General features: G+C 44.8%; 1 long non-coding RNA gene across 1 annotated transcript in view; it reads right to left on the reverse strand.

The window, feature by feature from the left end:
* Nucleotides 1–17,646, reverse strand: part of LOC124008251 — a 58,620-nt gene extending 40,974 nt beyond the window's left edge. The window contains exon 1 of the long non-coding RNA XR_006834071.1: nucleotides 17,160–17,646. This is a non-coding gene — a long non-coding RNA (uncharacterized LOC124008251). The remainder of the gene's footprint in view (nucleotides 1–17,159) is intronic.
* Between the last annotated feature and the right edge of the window lie 1,190 nt (nucleotides 17,647–18,836).

The raw sequence follows: 18,836 nt of genomic DNA on the forward strand, positions 1-18,836 counted from the left end.
CACCCTAGTCGAAGGATGCGGAATGTATAAATTCAGCTGCTTCCTGTTCGCCGACTGCGAGTAGAACATTTTTTATGAATTTATTTGCAAATTATGGTGGAAAATAAGTATTTGGTCACCTACAAACAAACAAGATTTCTGGCTCTCACAGACCTGTAACTGACCTGTAGGCTCCTCTGTCTTGGCACCTGTTTGAACTTGTTATCAGTATAAAAGACACCTGTCCACAACCTCAAACAGTCACACTCCAAACTCCACTATGGCCAAGACCAAAGAGCTGTCAAAGGACAGCAGAAACAAAATTGTAGACCTGCACCAGGCTGGGAAGACTGAATCTGCAATAGGTAAGCAGCTTGGTTTGAAGAAATCAACTGTGGGAGCAATTATTAGGAAATGGAAGACATACAAGACCACTGATAATCTCCCTCGATCTGGGGCTCCACGCAAGATCTCACCCCGTAGTGTCAAAATGATCACAAGAACGGTGAGCAAAAATCCCAGAACCACACGGGGGGACCTAGTGAATGACCTGCAGAGAGCTGGGACCAAAGTAACAAAGCCTACCATCAGTAACACACTACGCTGCCAGGGACTCAATTCCTGCAGTGCCAGACGTGTCCCCCTGCTTAAGCCAGTACATGTCCAGGCCCGTCTGAAGTTTGCTAGAGAGCATTTGGATGATCCAGAAGAAGATTGGGAGAATGTCATATGGTCAGATAAAACCAAAATATAACTTTTTGGTAAAAACTCAACTCTTGGTGTTTGAAGGACAAAGAATGCTAAGTTGCATCCAAAGAACACCATACCTACTGTGAAGCATGGGGGTGGAAACATCATGCTTTGGGGCTGTTTTTCTGCAAAGGGACCAGGACGACTGATCCGTGTAAAGGAAAGAATGAATGGGGCCATGTATCGTGAGATTTTGAGTGAAAACATCCTATCAGCAAGGGCATTGAAGATGAAACGTGGCTGGGTCTTTCAGCATGACAATGATCCCAAACACACCGCCCGGGCAACGAAGGAGTGGCTTCGTAAGATGCATCTCAAGGTCCTGGAGTGGCCTAGCCAGTCCCCAGATCTCAACCCCATAGACAGTCTTTGGAGGGAGTTGAAAGTCCGTGTTGCCTAGCAACAGCCCCAAAACATCACTGCTCTAGAGGAGATCTGCATGGAGGAATGGGCCAAAATACCAGCAACAGTGTGTGAAAACCTCGTGAAGACTTACAGAAAACGTGTAAATAACAAAGAGTATATAACAAAGTATTGAGATAAACTTGTATTATTGACCAAATACTTATTTTCCACCATAATTTGCAAATAAATTCATTAAAAAATCCTACAATGTGATTTTCTGGATTTTTTTTCTCATTTTGTCTGTCAGAGTTGAAGTGTACCTATGATGAAAGGTACAGGCCTCTCTCATCTTTGTAAGTGGGAGAACTTGCACAATTGGTGGCTGACTAAATAAAATATTTCTGATTATTATTTTACATACATTTGCAAAAATGTCTAAAAACCTGTTTTTGCTTTGTTATTATGGGGGATTGTGTGTAGATTGATGTGGGGAAAACATGTATTACATTTTAGAATAAGGCTGTAACGTAACAATATATGAAATAAGTCAAGGGTTCTGAATACTTTCCGAATGCACTATCGATTGGGTGAATTACAACAGTGTTCCATCACAGCAGCAATATTTGTAACCGGTTGCCACAACAAAAGTGCAACCAGTGAAGAACAAACACCATTGTAAATACAACCGATATTTATGTTAATTCGGTTTCCCTCTTGTACTTCAACTATGTGTACATAATGACATTTTCAATGTCTCTACTCATTTGAAACTTTTGAGAGTTTAAATTTTACAGTTCATTTTTGATTATTTCTTTCACTTTTGTTTATTATCTATTTCACTTGCTCCGGCAATGTAAACATACAGTGGGGAGAACAAGTATTTGATAACCTGCAAAATCGGCAGTGTTTCCTACTTACAAAGCATGTAGAGGTCTGTAATGTTTTTTATCATAGGTACACTTCATCTATGAGAGGCGGGATCTAAAACAAAAATCCAGAAAATCACATTGTATTCTTAAAGAAAAACTAACAGTTCTGTGAGAGCTGGAATTCTTACTGGTTGGTAGGTGATCAAATACTTATGTCATGCAATAAAATACAAATTAATTACTTAAAAATCATACGATGTGATTTTCTGAATTTTTGTTTTAGATTCTGTCTCTCACAGTTGAAGTGTACCTATGATAAAAATTACAGACCTCTACATGCTTTGTAAGTAGGAAAACCTGCTAAATCGGCAGTGGATCATATACTTGTTCTCCCCACTGTATGTTTCCCATGCAAATAAAGCCCTTTGAATTGAGAGAGTAATGTTTACTGTCAATTTGTTATTGTTTAATAAACTTTTGTTTATCTATTTCACTTGCTTTGGCAATGTAAACATGTTTCCCATGCCAATAAAGCCCTGAATTGAAATTGAATTGAGAGAGGATGTGTGTGTTGTTCTGTATGTATGTCAATAAGACTGTGTCTGGTCCTCGTGCTGTTTTGTTGAGTGAGTCAAGGTGGGATTAACAAGGGAGCTATTGTCATCTCTCAGTCTGGTGTTAATTTAAAAAATATTTTAAAAATATATGTTTTATTGTCACATACTCCGGAGAGGTGCAGTGAAAGGTTTTACAGAATCAGCCATAGTAGTACAGTGCCCCTGGAGCAAATTAGGGTTAAGTGCCTTGCTCAAGGGCACATCAACAGATTTTTCACCTTGCCGGCTTGGTTATTCGAACGCTATAAACGCTAGGCTATCACGCACACACACTTCCTGGCCTTTCATTAAAGCGATTAGAGATTAATGTCCAGAGCACCCGTCTAATCCTGTTTAGAGCTACACTATGAGAGGATGGCATATAGTGTGACCAGCCTTGTGTGTGTGTGTGTGTTGGTTATTCTATCCTTGCCTTGATGACAGCTTTGCACACTCTTGGCATTCTCTCAACTAGCTTCATGAGGTAGTCACCTGGAATGCATTTCAATTAACAGGTGTGCCTTGTTAAAAGTTCATTTGTGGAATTTCTGCCCTTCTTAATGCATTTGAGCCAATCAGTTATGTTGTGACAAGGTAGGGGGGTATACAGAAGATAGCCCTATTTGGTAAAATACCAAATCGATATTGTGGCAAGAACAGCTCAAATAAGCAAAGAGAAACGACAGTCCATCATTACTTTAAGACAGTCAATATGTAAGTTTCTTCAACGGCAAACCAAGCGCTATGATGAAACTGGCTCTCATGAGGACCGCCACAGGAATGGAAGACCGAGAGATACCTCTGCTGCAGAGGATAAGTTCATTAGAGTTACCAGCGACAGAAATTGTAGTCCAAATAAATGCTTCACAGAGTTCAAGTACATTTTTTCTTTTAACAGACACATCTCAACATCTACTGTTCAGAGGGGACTGTGTGAATCAGGCCTTCATGGTCGATTTGCTACAAAGAAACCACTACTAAAGGACACCAAGAAGAAGAGACTTGCTTGGACAAAGAAACACAAGCAATGGACAATAGACTGGTGGAAATCTGTCCTTTGGTCTGATGAGTCCAATTTTGAGATTTTTGGTTTTTGGTGTCTTTGTGAGACGCAGAGTAGGTGAACGGATGAACTCTGCATGTGTGGTTCCCACCGTAAAACATGGAGGAGGTGTTATAGTGTGGGGATGCTTTGCTGGTGACACTGTCAGCGATTTATTTAGAATTCGAGGCACACTTAACCAGCATGGCTACCACAGCATTCTGCAGCGATCCGACATCCCATCTGGTTTGCGCTTAGTGGGACTACAATTTATTTTTCAACAGGATAATGACTCAAACCACACCTCCAGGCTGTGTAAGGGCTATTGGCCAAGAAGGAGAGTGATGGGGTGCTGCATCAGATGACCTGGCCTCCACAGTCACCTGATCTCAACCCAACTGAGATGGTTTGGGATGAGTTGGACTGCAGAGTGAAGGAAAAGCAGGCAATGAGTGCTCAGCATATGTGGGAACTCCTTCAAGACAGTTGGAAAAGCATTCCAGGTGAAGCTGGTTGAGATAATGCCAAGAGTGTGCAACGCTGTCATCAAAGCAAAGGGTGGCTATTTGAAGAATCTAAAATATATTTTGATTTGTTTAACACTTTTTTGGTTACTACATGATTCCATATAGTTTAGATGTTTTGATGTCTTCACTATTATTCTCCAATGAATAGACCCTTGAATGAGTAGATGTGTCCAAACGTTTGACTGGTAGTGTGTATAATGTGACCGACTGACCGTATCACAGTGTTTCAACTTTGCTGTGAGTCAGTGTTAGTAATGAACATTTATTATACTGGACTCTCTCACAGAGTACTGTTGTATGTCCTGTAACTGTATCACACACACACACACACACACACACACACACACACACACACACACACACACACACACACACACACACACACACACACACACACACACACACACACACACACACACACACACACACACACACACACACACACACACACACACACACAACACCCAGTTGTGGGCCTCTGCCAGATGAGAGGATAGGATTCCACAGTAATGAGATCTCTTTCAGAAGCAATGAACTGAACACACACACACACACAGATCTGGTGAGGACAGGAACAAAAGCAATCCACCACAAAAACCTCTACATTAACAACCCTACAACTCAGCCAGGGTTACCATTAGCCGGTAATAGCTGGCTTTTGGACTGTTTTATTTGTATTTTTAAAGGCTGATTAATAAAATTGGCGCAGGTCAATTGTCCAGGAGAAGAAGTCCCATTACGAAATAATGCTTTTTCTGCATATTCATTTGGAAATACCAGTCGATGGAAATATATTTGACTGGTCATGTTTTTCAGTCTATAGATCATTTGCATAATTTAGCGGAATAATTAAATTGACACCTGTGTACAGTATATTCTTTATGTACAGTTGAAGTTGGAAGTTTCCATACACCTTAGCCAAATACATTTAAACTCAGTGTTTCACAATTCCTGACATTTAATCCTAGTTAAAAATCCCTGTTTTAGGTCAGTTTGTAACGGCAGATTTCCTCCTCTTCGTTAGACTAACGACACCTGCCTCTGATTGAGAACCATACTAGGCCGAAACAGAAACCAAACATAGAAAAACAAACATAGACTGCCCACCCCAACTCACGCCCTGACCATACTGAATAAAGACAAAGAAAGGAAATAAAGGTCAGAACGTGACAGTTCGGATCACCACTTTATTTTAGGAATGTGAAATGTCAGAATAATAGTAGAGATAATTATTTATTTCAGCTTTTATTTATTTCATCACACTATTTAGTTTACATACACCCAATTAGTATTTGGTAGCATTGCCTTTAAATTGTTTAACTTGGGTAAAACGTTTCGGGTACCCTTCTACAAGCTTCCCTCAATAAGTTGGGTGAATTTTGGCCCATTCCTCCTGACAGAGCTGGTGTAACTGAGTCAGGTTTGTAGGCCTCCTTGCTCGCACACGCTTTTTCAGTTCTGCCCACAAATGTTCTATAGGATTGAGGTCAGGGCTTTGTGATGGCCACTCTAATAACTTGACTTTGTTATCCTTAAGCCATATTGCCACTACTTTGGAAGTATGCTTGGGGTCATTGTCCATTTGGAAGACCCATTTGCGACCAAGCTTTAACTTCCTGACTGATGTCTTGAGATGTTGCTTCAATATATCCACATCATTTCCCCCCCTCATGATGCCATCTATTTTGTGAAGTGCAGCAGTCCCTCCTGCAGCAAAGCACCCCCACAACATGATGCTGCCACCCCCCTGCTTCATGGTTGGGATGGTGTTCTTCGGCTTGCAAGCCTCCCCCTTTTTCCTCCAAACATAACAATGGTAATTATCGCCAAACGGTTCTATTTTTGTTTCATCAGACCAGAGGACATTTATCCAAAAAGTAGTATCTTTGTCCCCACCATATGCAGTTGCAAACTGTAGTCTGGATTGTTTTAATGGCGGTTTTGGAGCAGTGGCTTCTTCCTTGCTGAGCGGCCTTTCAGATTATGTTGATATAGGACTCTTTTTTTTTTTACTGTGGATGTAGATACTTTTGTACCCGTTTCCTCCAGCATCTTCACAAGGTCCTCTGCTGTTGTTAAGGGATTGATTTGCACTTTTCGCACCAAAGTATGTTCATCTCTAAGAGACAGAACACGTCGCCTTCCTGAGCGTTATGACGGCGTTGTGGTCCTATGGCTTTTATACTTGTGTACTATTGTTTGTACAGATGAATGTGGTACCTTCAAGCATTTGGAAATTGCTCCCAAGGTTGAACCAGACTTGTGGAGGTCTACAATTTATTTTTCTGAGGTCTTGGCTGATTTATTTGGATTTTTCCATGATGTCAAGCAAAGAGGCACTGAGTTTGAAGGTGGGTCTTGAAATACATCCACAGGTACACCTCCAATTGACTCAAATTATGTCAATTAGCCTATCAGAAGCTTTTAAAGCCATGACATCATTTTCTGGAATTTTCCAAGCTTTTTAAAGGCACAGTCAACTTAGTGTATGTAAACCTCTAACCCTAACCCACTGGAATTGTGATACAGTTAATTATAAGTGAAATAATCTGTCTGTAAACAATTGTTGGAAAAATGACTTGTGTCATGCACAAAGTAGATGTCCTAACAGAATTGCCAAAACTATAGTTTTGTTAACAAGAAATGTGTGGAGTGGTTGAAAAACGAGTTTTAATGACTCCAACCTAAGTGTATGTGAACTTCTGACTTCAACTGTATCATATTTATCACACGATTACAGAGCCTTTGAGCGGAAAATCTGTCTGACAGCAAGAGCTGCTGTCAAAGCATCTCAAACAGGAAATGCATCAGCACATCACACACCACTTTACAATGAGCTGGAGGCAGGCAGTATGAGGTGGAGGCAGCATGAGCTGGAGGCAGGCAGTATGAGGTGGAGGCAGCATGAGCTGGAGGCAGGCAGTATGAGGTGGAGGCAGCATGAGCTGGAGGCAGGCAGTATGAGGTGGAGGCAGCATGAGCTGGAGGCAGGAAGTATGAGGTGGAGGCAGCATGAGCTGGAGGCTGGCAGTATGAGGTGGAGGCAGCATGAGCTGGAGGCAGGAAGTATGAGGTGGAGGCAGCATGAGCTGGAGGCAGGAAGTATGAGGTGGAGGCAGGCAGTATGAGGTGGAGGCAGCATGAGCTGGAGGCTGGCAGTATGAGGTGGAGGCAGCATGAGCTGGAGGCAGGCAGTATGAGGTGGAGGCAGGCAGTATGAGGTGGAGGCAGCATGAGCTGGAGGCAGGCAGTATGAGGTGGAGGCAGGCAGTATGAGGTGGAGGCAGTATGAGCTGGAGGCAGTATGCATTTTGAAAACATATACACTACATGGCCATTGAACAACTCATTACAAAATCATGGGCATTAATGTGGAGTTGGTTCCCACTTTGCTGCTGTAACAGCCTCCACTCTTCTGGGAAGGCTTGTTGGAACATTACTACGGGACTTGCTTCCATTTAGCCACAAGAGCATTAGTGAGGTCGGGCACTGATGTTGGTCGATTAGGCCTGGCTCGCAGTCAGCATTCCAATTCATCTCAATGGTGTTCGATGGGGTTGAGGTCAGGGCTCTGTGCAGGCTAGTCAAGTTCTTCCACACTGATTGTGCATGGGGGCATTGTCATGCTGAAACAGGAAAGGGCCTTCCCCAAACTTTTGCCACAACATTGGAATCATCTAGAATGTAAATGTATGCTGTAGCGTTAAGATTTCCCTTCACTGGAGCTAATGGGCCAAGCCATGAAAACCAGCCCCAGACCATTATTCCTCCTCCACTAAAGTTTACAGTTTGCACTATGCATTCTGTCGGGTAGCGTTCTCCTGGCTTCCGCCAAACCTAGATTTGTCCGTCGAACTGCCAGATGTTTAAGCGTGATTCATCACTTCAGAGAACAAGTCCAAAGCTTTACACCACTCCAGTCAACGCATGGCATTGCACATGGTGATCTTAGGCTTGTGTGAAACCCATTTCATTAAGATCTCGACAAACAGTTATTGTGCTGACGTTGCGTCCAGGGGCAGTTTGGAACTCGGTAGTGAGTGTTGCAACCGAGGACAAACAAGTTTTACGCGCTACATGCTTCAGCACTCGGCGGTCCCGTTCTGTGAGCTTGTGTGGCCTACCACTTTGTGGCTGAGCCGTTGTTGCTCCTAGACATTTCCACTTCACAATAACAGAACTTACAGTTATTCAGAGAAGCTCTAGCAGGGAAGAAATTAGATAAACTGACTTGTTGGAAAAGTGGCATTATATGACGGTGCCACACTGAAAGTCACTGAGTTCTTCAGTAAGGTCATTCTACTGCCAATGTTTGTCTATGAAGATTGCATGGCTGTGTGCTGTCAGCAACAGGTGTGGTTCCACTCATTTGAGGGGGTGTCTACATACTTTTGTATATATAGTGTACTTAATTGTTTGGAACCTGAATGTTTTACTCCATATTTTGAGGCGTGTTTTACCTTGCTTCAAAATAGCCTAGCCAAAATTAGACCTTTTCCGTGGAGGCAAACCCATGTTAGTTGTTGCATATTAGATCTCCCCTAAATTTCTAACATATATTTGAATCTCCGTCACATGAAACCACTGGCATGTGCAGTGCCCTTTTGACAACAGTGTTTTCCCGCTATGTGCATCACGGAACCAACATTCCTGTCTAGTCTACTGCCTTGTGCACATTGCTGCGCTTATAATGTGAAGAAATAATAGTTTATCACCATTTTAAGCTGAACGTTCTGATCGGTTGCATCAGACTCATTGCTTTTTAACATGTATTTTTTACATTTAATATGTATCCTAGGCCTACAGGTTGTATGAATTTGTATGAATGGCCCACAACTGTCCCAGTCTGTTTGGAATAAGGCTGTTTCTTTGTCGAAAAGCTGACCAACGTTATACACGTCAGCTACTACAGTGACTGAAATGACTGCAACACTCAACAAAGAGCTGCAGTTAGTTTCAAAGTTAGTACTAAATATTTCTAAAACTAAAAGCATTGTATTTGGGACAAAACACTCACTAACTACTTAACTAAATCTTGTAATAAATAATGTGGAAATTGAGCAAGTTGAGGTGACTAAACTGCTTGGAGTAACACTAGATTGTAAACTGTCATGGTCAAAACATATTGATACAACAGTAGCTAAGATGGGGAGAAGTCTGTCCACAATAAAGCACTGCTCTGCCTTCTTAACAACACTATCAACAAGGCAGGTCCTACAGGCCCTGGTTTAGTCACACCTGGACTACTGTTCAGTAGTGTGTTCAGGTGCCACAAAGAGGGACTTGGGAAAATTGCAGTTGGCTCAGAACAGGGCAGCACGGCTGGTCCTAAAAGTACACGGAGAGCTAATATTAGTGATAGTCATGTCAATCTCTCATGGCTCAAAGTGGAGGACAGACTGACTTCATCACTACTTTTATATATGAGCGGTATTGACATGTTGAATGCACCGAGCTGTCTGTCTAAACTACTGGCACACAGCTCGGACACTCATGCATACCCCACAAGACATGCCACAAGAGGTCTCTTCACAGTCCCCAAGTCCAGACAGACTATGGGAGGCACACAGTACTACATAGAGCCATGATGACATGGAACTCTATTCCACATTAAGTAACTGACGCAAACAGTAAAATGAGATTTAAAAAACGTAGAAATAAACACCTTATGGAACAGTGGGGACTGTGAAGCAACACAAACATTGGCACAGACAGACACACACAATAACATACGCACTATAAATATACATGGATTTAGTACTGTAGATATGTGGTTGTGGTGGAGTAGGGGCCTGAGGGCACACAGTGTGTTGTGAAATCTGTGAATGTGTTGTAATGTTTTTAAAATTGTATAAACTGCCTTAATTTAGCTGGACCCCAGGAAGAGTAGCTGCTGCCTTGTCAGGAACTAATGGGTATCCATAATAAATACAAATACAATACAATACAATACAATAGGTAGATTTTTCTAAAACGGGGGACAGTAGATTGAAATAACAACCTAGTGATTTTGCTGTTCATTACTCTTCTTGTTGGCTGGGGGAAAGTACATGTTCAAAGTGAGCATCAGTCGTGGCGTCCTGGACGAGCATGTTTCTGTTAATACCAATCCATAATGGAAATGTGATTTGTGTCATTCTGAGCACCGTGGGTGGACGTCCTAGTGAGGTTACGCACCCAACACATATGGCTCCGGTACATTTCTCAAATGTCTGGCAAATTAAAATGCTGCCGGTCAAATGACTGGCGACACATTTCCCCAACGGAAACAGTGATCTCAGCATACAGCAGCATTACCATCTACATGATATAAACTCAACCAGACAGTCTCCTATCACGTCTACTGTTCACCAGCGCCAAACCACACCGAGTAGAGATACAGTCCCATTCTCTAACCTTATCCTAGGAGAGTACACTTGCTCACTACCCATAAAAGCTTTAGCCATTAGGAGGGAAGGGAATGAGTGTACACTTTAAAGAGAAGAGTAGAGGATGGTGAAGAGAAGAGTAGAGGATGAAGGAGAGTAGAGGATGAAGGAGAGAAGATGAAGGAGTGAAGAGTAGAGGATAAAGGAGAGAAGAGGATGAAGGAGAGAAGCGTAGAGGATGAAGGAGAGACGAGTAGAGGATGAAGGAGAGTAGAGGATGAAGGAGAGAAGAGTAGAGGATTAAGGAGAGACGAGTAGAGGATGAAGGAGAGAAGAGTAGAGGATGAAGGAGAGAAGAGTAGAGGACGAAGGAGAGAAGAGTAGAGGATGAAGGAGAGAAGAGTAGAGGATGAAGGAGAGAAGAGTAGAGAATGAAGGAGAGAAGAGTAGAGGATGAAGGAGAGAAGAGTAGAGGATGAAGGAGAGAAGAGTAGAGGATGAAGAGGAGAAGTGTAGATGATGAAGGAGAGAAGAGTAGAGGATGAAGAAGAGAAGAGTAGATGATGAAGGAGAGAAGAGTAGAGGATGAAGGAGAGAAGAGTAGAGGATGAAGAAGAGAAGAGTAGATGATGAAGGACAGAAGAGTAGAGGGATGAAGGAGAGAAGAGTAGAGGATGAAGGAGAGAAGAGTAGAGGATGAAGAAGAGAAGAGTAGAGGATGAAGGAGAGAAGAGTAGAGGATGAAGAGGAGAAGAGTAGAGGACGAAGGAGAGAAGAGTAGAGGATGAAGGAGAGAAGAGTAGAGGATGAAGGAGAGAAGAGTAGAGGATGAAGAAGAGAAGAGTAGAGGACGAAGGAGAGAGTAGAGGACGAAGGAGAGAAGAGTAGAGGATGAAGGAAGGAAGAGAATGACAGTGGAGCGCGAAGTGAAACATCAGACCTCTCTGCCATTCATCTGAGCGGAAGAGCGAGCAGTGCCCCGAGCAGAGCGCCAGTCCTTCTTAATCAGTTGTGTGTGTGTGTGTGTGTGTGTGTGTGTGTGTGTGTGTGTGTGTGTGTGTGTGTGTGTGTGTGTGTGTGTGTGTGTGTGTGTGTGTGTGTGTGTGTGTGTGTGTGTGTGTGTGTGTGTGTGTGTGTGTGTGTGTGTGTGTGTGTGTGTGTGTGTGTGTTGAGGGCAGGGCTAGGCAGGAGCTGACTATGTGGTCAAGTGTAGCCGACACCCTATTGTGTCCCCACTGGTGTGGTGCAGGTTGATTAAAGCACAGGGGAGCAGCAGCATATGATATTACTTAATTCAGCTAGTATTTGTCATTGACACCGCTTCAGGTGTGGATATCACTGCAATAGCATCTTTTCCAGCTGGGTACCTGTACATCAAGCTGCCTCATGCTAGAGAAACAGTTTTGAATCGGACATGGCTACTGTATCACTCGTCATACACAGTGACAACCCAGGCTAACTACCCAAGACCCACCCACAGCTCCAGGCCCCAGCTACATACCCAGCTTCATACCCAGCTCCATACCCAGCTCCAGACCTAGCTCTAGTCCCAGCTCCAGACCCAGGTCCAATCCCAGCTCCAGACCCAGCTCTAGCCCCAGCTCTAGCCCCAGCTCCAGACCCAGCTCTAGCCCCAGCTCTAGCTCCAGACCCTAGCTACAGACCCAGCTCTAGTCCCAGCTCCAGACCCAGCTCCGACCCCAGCTACAGACCCCAGCTACAGACCCCAGCTCCAGACCTCAGCTCCAGCCCCAGCTCCAGACCTCAGCCCCAGATACAGGCCCCAGCTACAGACCTCAGCCCCAGCTACAGGCCCCAGCTACAGACCTCAGCCCCAGCTACAGGCCCCAGCTACAGACCTCAGCTCCAGCCCCAGCTACAGACCTCGGCCCCAGCTACAGACGTCAGCCCCAGTTACAGACCTCAGCTCCAGCCCCAGCTACAGACCTCAGCTCCAGCCCCAGCTACAGACCTCAGCTCCAGCCCCAGCTACAGACCTCAGCTCCAGCCCCAGCTACAGACCTCAGCTCCAGCCCCAGCTACAGACCTCAGCTCCAGCCCCAGCTCCAGACCTCAGCTCCAGCCCCAGCTACAGCCCCAGCTACAGACCCCAGCTACAGACCTCAGCTCCAGCCCCAGCTACAGACCTCAGCTCCAGCCCCAGCTCCAGCCCCAGCTCCAGACCTCAGCTCCAGACCCAGCTCCAGACCTCAGCTCCAGACCAGCTCCAGACCCAGCTCCAGACCCAGCTCCAGACCTCAGCTCCAGACCTCAGCTCCAGCCCCAGCTCCAGACCTCAGCTCCAGACCTCAGCTCCAGCCCCAGCTACAGACCTCAGCTCCAGCCCCAGCTACAGACCTCAGCTCCAGCCCCAGCTACAGACCTCAGCTCCAGCCCCAGCTACAGACCTCAGCTCCAGCCCCAGCTCCAGACAGCTCAGACCTCAGCCAGCCCCAGCTACAGACCTCAGCTACAGACCTCAGCTACAGACCCAGCTACAGACCTCAGCTACAGACCTCAGCTACAGACCTCAGCTCCAGACCCAGCTACAGACCTCAGCTCCAGCCCCAGCTACAGACCTCAGCTCCAGCCCCAGCTACAGACCTCAGCTCCAGCCCCAGCTACGACGAGGGACAGAGTTGACTACAGCTCAGCAGTAAAACTCATCCAACCTTCCGTTCCGTTCCAGTCCTCTGGTCTGGAGTCACAGGAATTTCCCTTGGTACATGCCAGGGCCTTGTGCTTCAACAACTCAGTCGGCAGGAGCAGGAATCCCAACCATCCCCTTATGTCAACTCTCAGCCTGCGTCCCACGTGGTACCCTATATAGTGCACTACTTTTGACCAGGGCCCATAGGGCTGTTAAAAAGTAGTACGCTATGTAGGGAAAAGGGTGTAATTTGGAACTGACTCCAACAACTGACTAACACGCTTAGTAATGGGAATGTTTCATTATTTCAATGCCACATACAGCAGAGCTATATTAACAGCTACATTTAAGGTTTGGTGGTGATCAGCTGAAACACATTGCAGGAAGGGTAGGCTATTTCTGTCACTGGGATTATTTGGTTTGGGAATAAAATAGATGTTGTTTCACCTCCCCGCAGGGTGTGAGTTTGAAGAAAGTCAATGAGGTGAAAAGGCTGTGAAATGAGATGGTTGGTGACAAGCGCTGGTGATGATTGTGACGCTGCAGAAACATGGTAAATTGGAGAAAGTAGGTTACTGTAGTGTATACTGATCAAGGACCAGTTTAGTTCCCCCTTCAGCATAGTTCACTATGGTAAAGTGGCAATAAAGGCTGACTCTGGAACTGACCTCACAGAGGCACTTTTAGTCAATGCAAACAACACGCAAATTGTGGGTAGACAGGAACAGGAAGAGGTTACAGCTACAAACCTCTACAGTGAGGAAATTCATGATCCAGTTTTCTGCACCAATCACAATGACAAGACAGCCTGGGCCTATCTTGAGACACAAGTGATGGCTCTTACCTCCTCCCATATCTCCAGGGGTGAAAGTAAGGCGGTCTGTTTCAGAACGGCATCCCAGCTAAATAAATTGCGGGGGTTACGCCGTACCGGTAAAACATGAGCCATTCACAATAATTCAAACAAAATGTGAAGAAAACTGTAGGCTATTAGATAACTTTTGAATATGTCAGAGGCATTGAAAAAACGAGGGAATGGACTTGAAAACTGGTGGTAAAGCCTGCGCTCCAAAATGCGATGTGGTTCGATGAGAACACCAAGGCAGAGACGAGTGGCCGACACCGAGGCGCACGCGGACTGCAGTGGACGCATAAAATCTGGCCTAATGACAATTCTGGCCTCATGGCCTGGTAAAGGAACCCTTTGAAGTGATTGTTAGACAATCCGATGAGGGTTGTGTTTATGCCACAGTAAAAGCTAATACATTTAAAAAAAAGTTAAATAACACATATTTATAACAAGGCCCACAGAGATCCTATTGAATGAATAGGGATTCTATATGGAAAACTATGACAAGCCCATACATTTTTTTAAGGACATAAAGGAGGTCCCGTACAAGAAAGAAATTAATTCTACTTCCACCCCTGCATATTTGACAAGATTGGACAGGTGAAACTCAGGATTCTCTAGCACGGTCTAACGATCTAGGCTGCATTGCGTCAGATCAGTGATTGCCTCATGGAAAGAGAGAATGAAAAGAAGGAGGGAAGAAAGAAAGAAAGAAAGAAAGAAAGAAAGAAAGAAAGAAAGAAAGAAGGGGTGTATTTCTCAGAGTTCTGCTTCCCGGTCTGTTTCTGTGCAGTGAAATGGAAGAAGGGGTGATGGACCACGACCTGCTAAAGCATGAAACTGTGCAGATGCAGCACGGTGACATCACTATGCACTGAAATATGAAATAGTCAACAAACCTCCCAAAACAACCGAGATCTTCTCTAGCCTTTGTAATAATCCGAGACAGGACGTCAAAGTGACAGAGTAAGGACACAGACGGGATATTTTAGAGAACAACTCATCTACACACTTAACCCGAAAAAGCACCTGACAAAAATACTGAAATGCACACCGTCAGAGCACACTCAAAGGCTTTAGTTCTAGATGAACAAAGCTCTAACGCTTTTTGAAAAGGATCATTAGAAAGCACCGTACTAAAGCCCAATGTGATGACGCTTTTACCAGTCCTGTCTCATGCACTGGCATCTCGGTATCAGTGTTTCTGCACTACGGTTATGATATGGTTATTGTATGGTAATGAAGTTACTATGATTCTTCTTTTTTAGATATATATTTTAAGGGATTTCCAGGTTTTATTGAACAGATAGCGAGAGAGAATGACCGTGGGGAAAGATAGAGAGAGGTTGTGTCAACGGATTTGAACCTATGCCGATATAGCCAGGGTCAGTGTGCTAGCTTAGCATGTAACAAACCTATGCCGATATAGCCAGGGTCAGTGTGCTAGCTTAGCATGTAACAAACCTATAGCAGGGTCAGTGTGATATAACAAACCTATGCCGATATAGCCAGGGTCAGTGTGCTAGCTTAGCATGTAACAAACCTATGCCGATATAGCCAGGGTCAGTGTGCTAGCTTAGCATGTAACAAACCTATGCCGATATAGCCAGGGTCAGTGTGCTAGCTTAGCATGTAACAAACCTATGCCGATATAGCCAGGGTCAGTGTGCTAGCTTAGCATGTAACATTGCCTCCCTCAACTTGCTTGTGACTGGGCTTGAACCAGGGTCCTCTACCTCCCTCTTTCTTTCTCTCAACTTGTCTCTGGATGTGTATGCAGGAAGCAAAAACGTCTCAACCAAGGCAAGTAGCACCATGCATGAGCAAAGAGCTACGCCAACACACGTAACCGCCCGCTTGACAACATGGGAACCGATTGAACTATACAAAAGGTCCCAAATGGATGGCTCCAACGGCGACATTTCTAGCTGGGAGGTTACGGTACGTTCCAAACTACTTTAACACCTGTTCCAGAAGTTGCAGCATTACCTCTAGTCCACACTGTGAACCTTCTATCGGCCAATGTTATGTTACTAGGACAGTGTAGTTCTGTACGAGCTGTATATGGCCATTGAGAAGGGGGTAGGGTAGATGTTTAAACACACACACATACCAATGAGCACATCAAGTGTCATATAGCATAAGAAACTGTAGTACAGCAGAGAGAGAGGGAATGAAAATATAGAAAGATAGAGAAAGAAAGATGCAGACAGTGGCCTCTAAACTACACACACACGCGCGCGCACACACACACACACACACACACACACACACACACACACACACACACACACACACACACACACACACACACACACACACACACACACACACACACACACACACACACACACACACACACACACACACACACACACACACACACACACACACACACACAAAGAGGGATCTTGAGAATGTGTTCATAATAAGCATGGATCGATGTTAGGTGTGTGCTTTCCTGGCCACTCTTTCTACTGCTCCATTACATGGGATTAATACCCACTCCCCTAAAACTCTCAAAAAAGAGGATTCTATAACAGCAAAATCGACCTCATCAATTGATAAGGACTGTAGAATATTGCTAAGACCACCGGCAATATTTGAATCGAAATCAAATGGTGAAGCCTTGCGCTGCGGGATGAAATACATCCAGACAGACAGTTTGTTTTTTAAAACTGTTTTTTCTTCTGTAAACCATGTCACCTGAATGACCAGTGGTGCATTTGATATGGTACTTCCCCCCTAAATACCACGACCTACTGAGACATACAGAGCTAGTAGTAGACCTACCATGTGCCTGAGGGGGAATGTACATAAAATATACATTGTTAGAGAATATCAAGAAGACTCTTCAGTAGAATGTGGACGAGCCTATATATATATATATATATATGATTGCTACGTGTCTGGGTAGACCAGGTAAACAAGACAAGACAACAACAAGATTGCGGGTTGGCAATGCATTATCATGCTCAGACACCTAAAACAATGCATGCCTCCTATGTCAACCACCTAAAGAGAATTTAAGAGCGTTTTTGGTAGTAAAATCACAAGTAAACACATACAGGGGGCGTCTTTATGCCTTCTGCAAACGGTGCTACTTTGTGTAAACACGGACCAAACAAGAAACCAACAGACAGACAGAAAAGCAACTATCTCCTCATACTCGAATGCTCCTACCTCGGCACACAGCTTGGCGAAGAGCGGTCCACTTCCCAGGTGGCGTAGAGGTTCATGTGGACCGGGCGATTCGAGGTGATCGTGACCGGTTTGGAGGGCTGCACGTGCGGGGAGGGGGCACCTCCAGTCCGCGGGAGCCCTCCTCGCTCCGACATCACGGAGGTATGTTAGCTAAAAAAGGGTTTCAAACGAACGGGTTTAATAGCCTGTCTTCTTTTCCCTCTGCCTCTTCGTTGCAAAACCTACGTTGTGCGTGAACAGTTTGGCTAGTGAATGCGTAAAAAAAATGTTCGTCCGTGCAATCGAAAGTTAAACCTTCTCCTCTATAGAATAACTATTATTTTGGTTGTACTAGATGGTAACATTACTGTCAATGTCCTGGCTTTCACAGCGAGCGAACCCTCTTTCTTTCTCTCAACTTGTCCCTGGATGTGTATGCAGGAAGCAAAAATTTCTCAACCAAGGCAAGTACCACAATGCATAAGCAAAGAGCTACGCCTCTTGTTAAAGACGTAGCCGAAGCGTCGATTCCTTTGCAGGAGAGAGAGAGGGGGGGTGGTGAGAGAGAGAGGGGGTGAGAGAGAGAGGGAGAAGGGGGTAAGAGAGAGAGGGAGAGGGGGTGAGAGAGAGAGAGAGGGAGAAGGGGGTAGAGAGAGAGAGGAGAGAGAAAGGGAGAAGGAGAGGGGGGTGAGAGAGAGAGAGAGAGGGGGTGAGAGAGAAAGAGGGGGTGAGAGAGATAGAGAGAGAGGGAGAGAGAAAGGGAGAGGGGGTGAGAGAGAGAGGGAGGTGAGAGAGGGGGTGAGCGAGAGAGAGGGGGGTGAGAGAGAAAGGGAGAGGGGGTGCGAGAGAGAGAGGGGGTGGGAGAGAGAGGGGGGTGGGAGAGAGAGAGGTGGGGGTGAGAGAGAGAGAGAGGGGGTGAGAGAGAGAGGGAGAGGGGGTGAGAGAGAGAGGGGTGAGAGAGAGAGGGGGAGTGAGAGAGAGGGGGAGTGTGAGAGAGGGGGAGTGTGAGAGAGAGGGGGAGTGTGAGAGAGAGGGGGGAAGTGAGGGAGAGAGAGAGAGGGAGGTGAGAGAGAGAGGGAGAGGGGGAGTGAGAGAGAGAGGGGGAGTGAGAGAGAGAGAGAGATATGAGAACATAATAATAACAGTGTAATAAGAAGCCCTCCCTCAACATTCTGCTTTTAAAAGGTTAGAAGTTGGTCCATTAAGAAATTATTAGCACTCAGGTAAAGCTATATATAAATGAATTGTATTTTGTTATCAGTCCAAAAAACTAAATTGATTAATCAATCAATGTGAATGTTTGTTTGTGTTTTTTTTTACTTATAGGGCACCTCTCTCCAAGCTCATGCATCGATTGCAACCATATGGATAACTTAAAAAATGTTGTCCTCAGAGGTGTGACTAGTGATGAATTCAAGGAATTTCTCCAGTATGACATGCTTAGAGGTATTCTATTTAGTTTTGAGATGTTTTAAAAGTACTCCATTCTAAAACAAATGAGTGGGGAAATTCCACCCCTAAAGGGATGGATGTTAATCAGCTCAGCCCAGGTTAGTACTAGCTTCTGATAGTATAGGCCAGCCGTTCATCCCAAATGTCACCCTATTTCCTACATAGTGCCCTACTTTTCGACAAAGCCCTATGGGCCCTGGTCAAAACTCGTGCACTAGCTTATGT

This window comes from Oncorhynchus gorbuscha, linkage group LG21 (assembly GCF_021184085.1).
Source record: "Oncorhynchus gorbuscha isolate QuinsamMale2020 ecotype Even-year linkage group LG21, OgorEven_v1.0, whole genome shotgun sequence".
Classification (NCBI taxonomy): domain Eukaryota; kingdom Metazoa; phylum Chordata; class Actinopteri; order Salmoniformes; family Salmonidae; genus Oncorhynchus; species Oncorhynchus gorbuscha.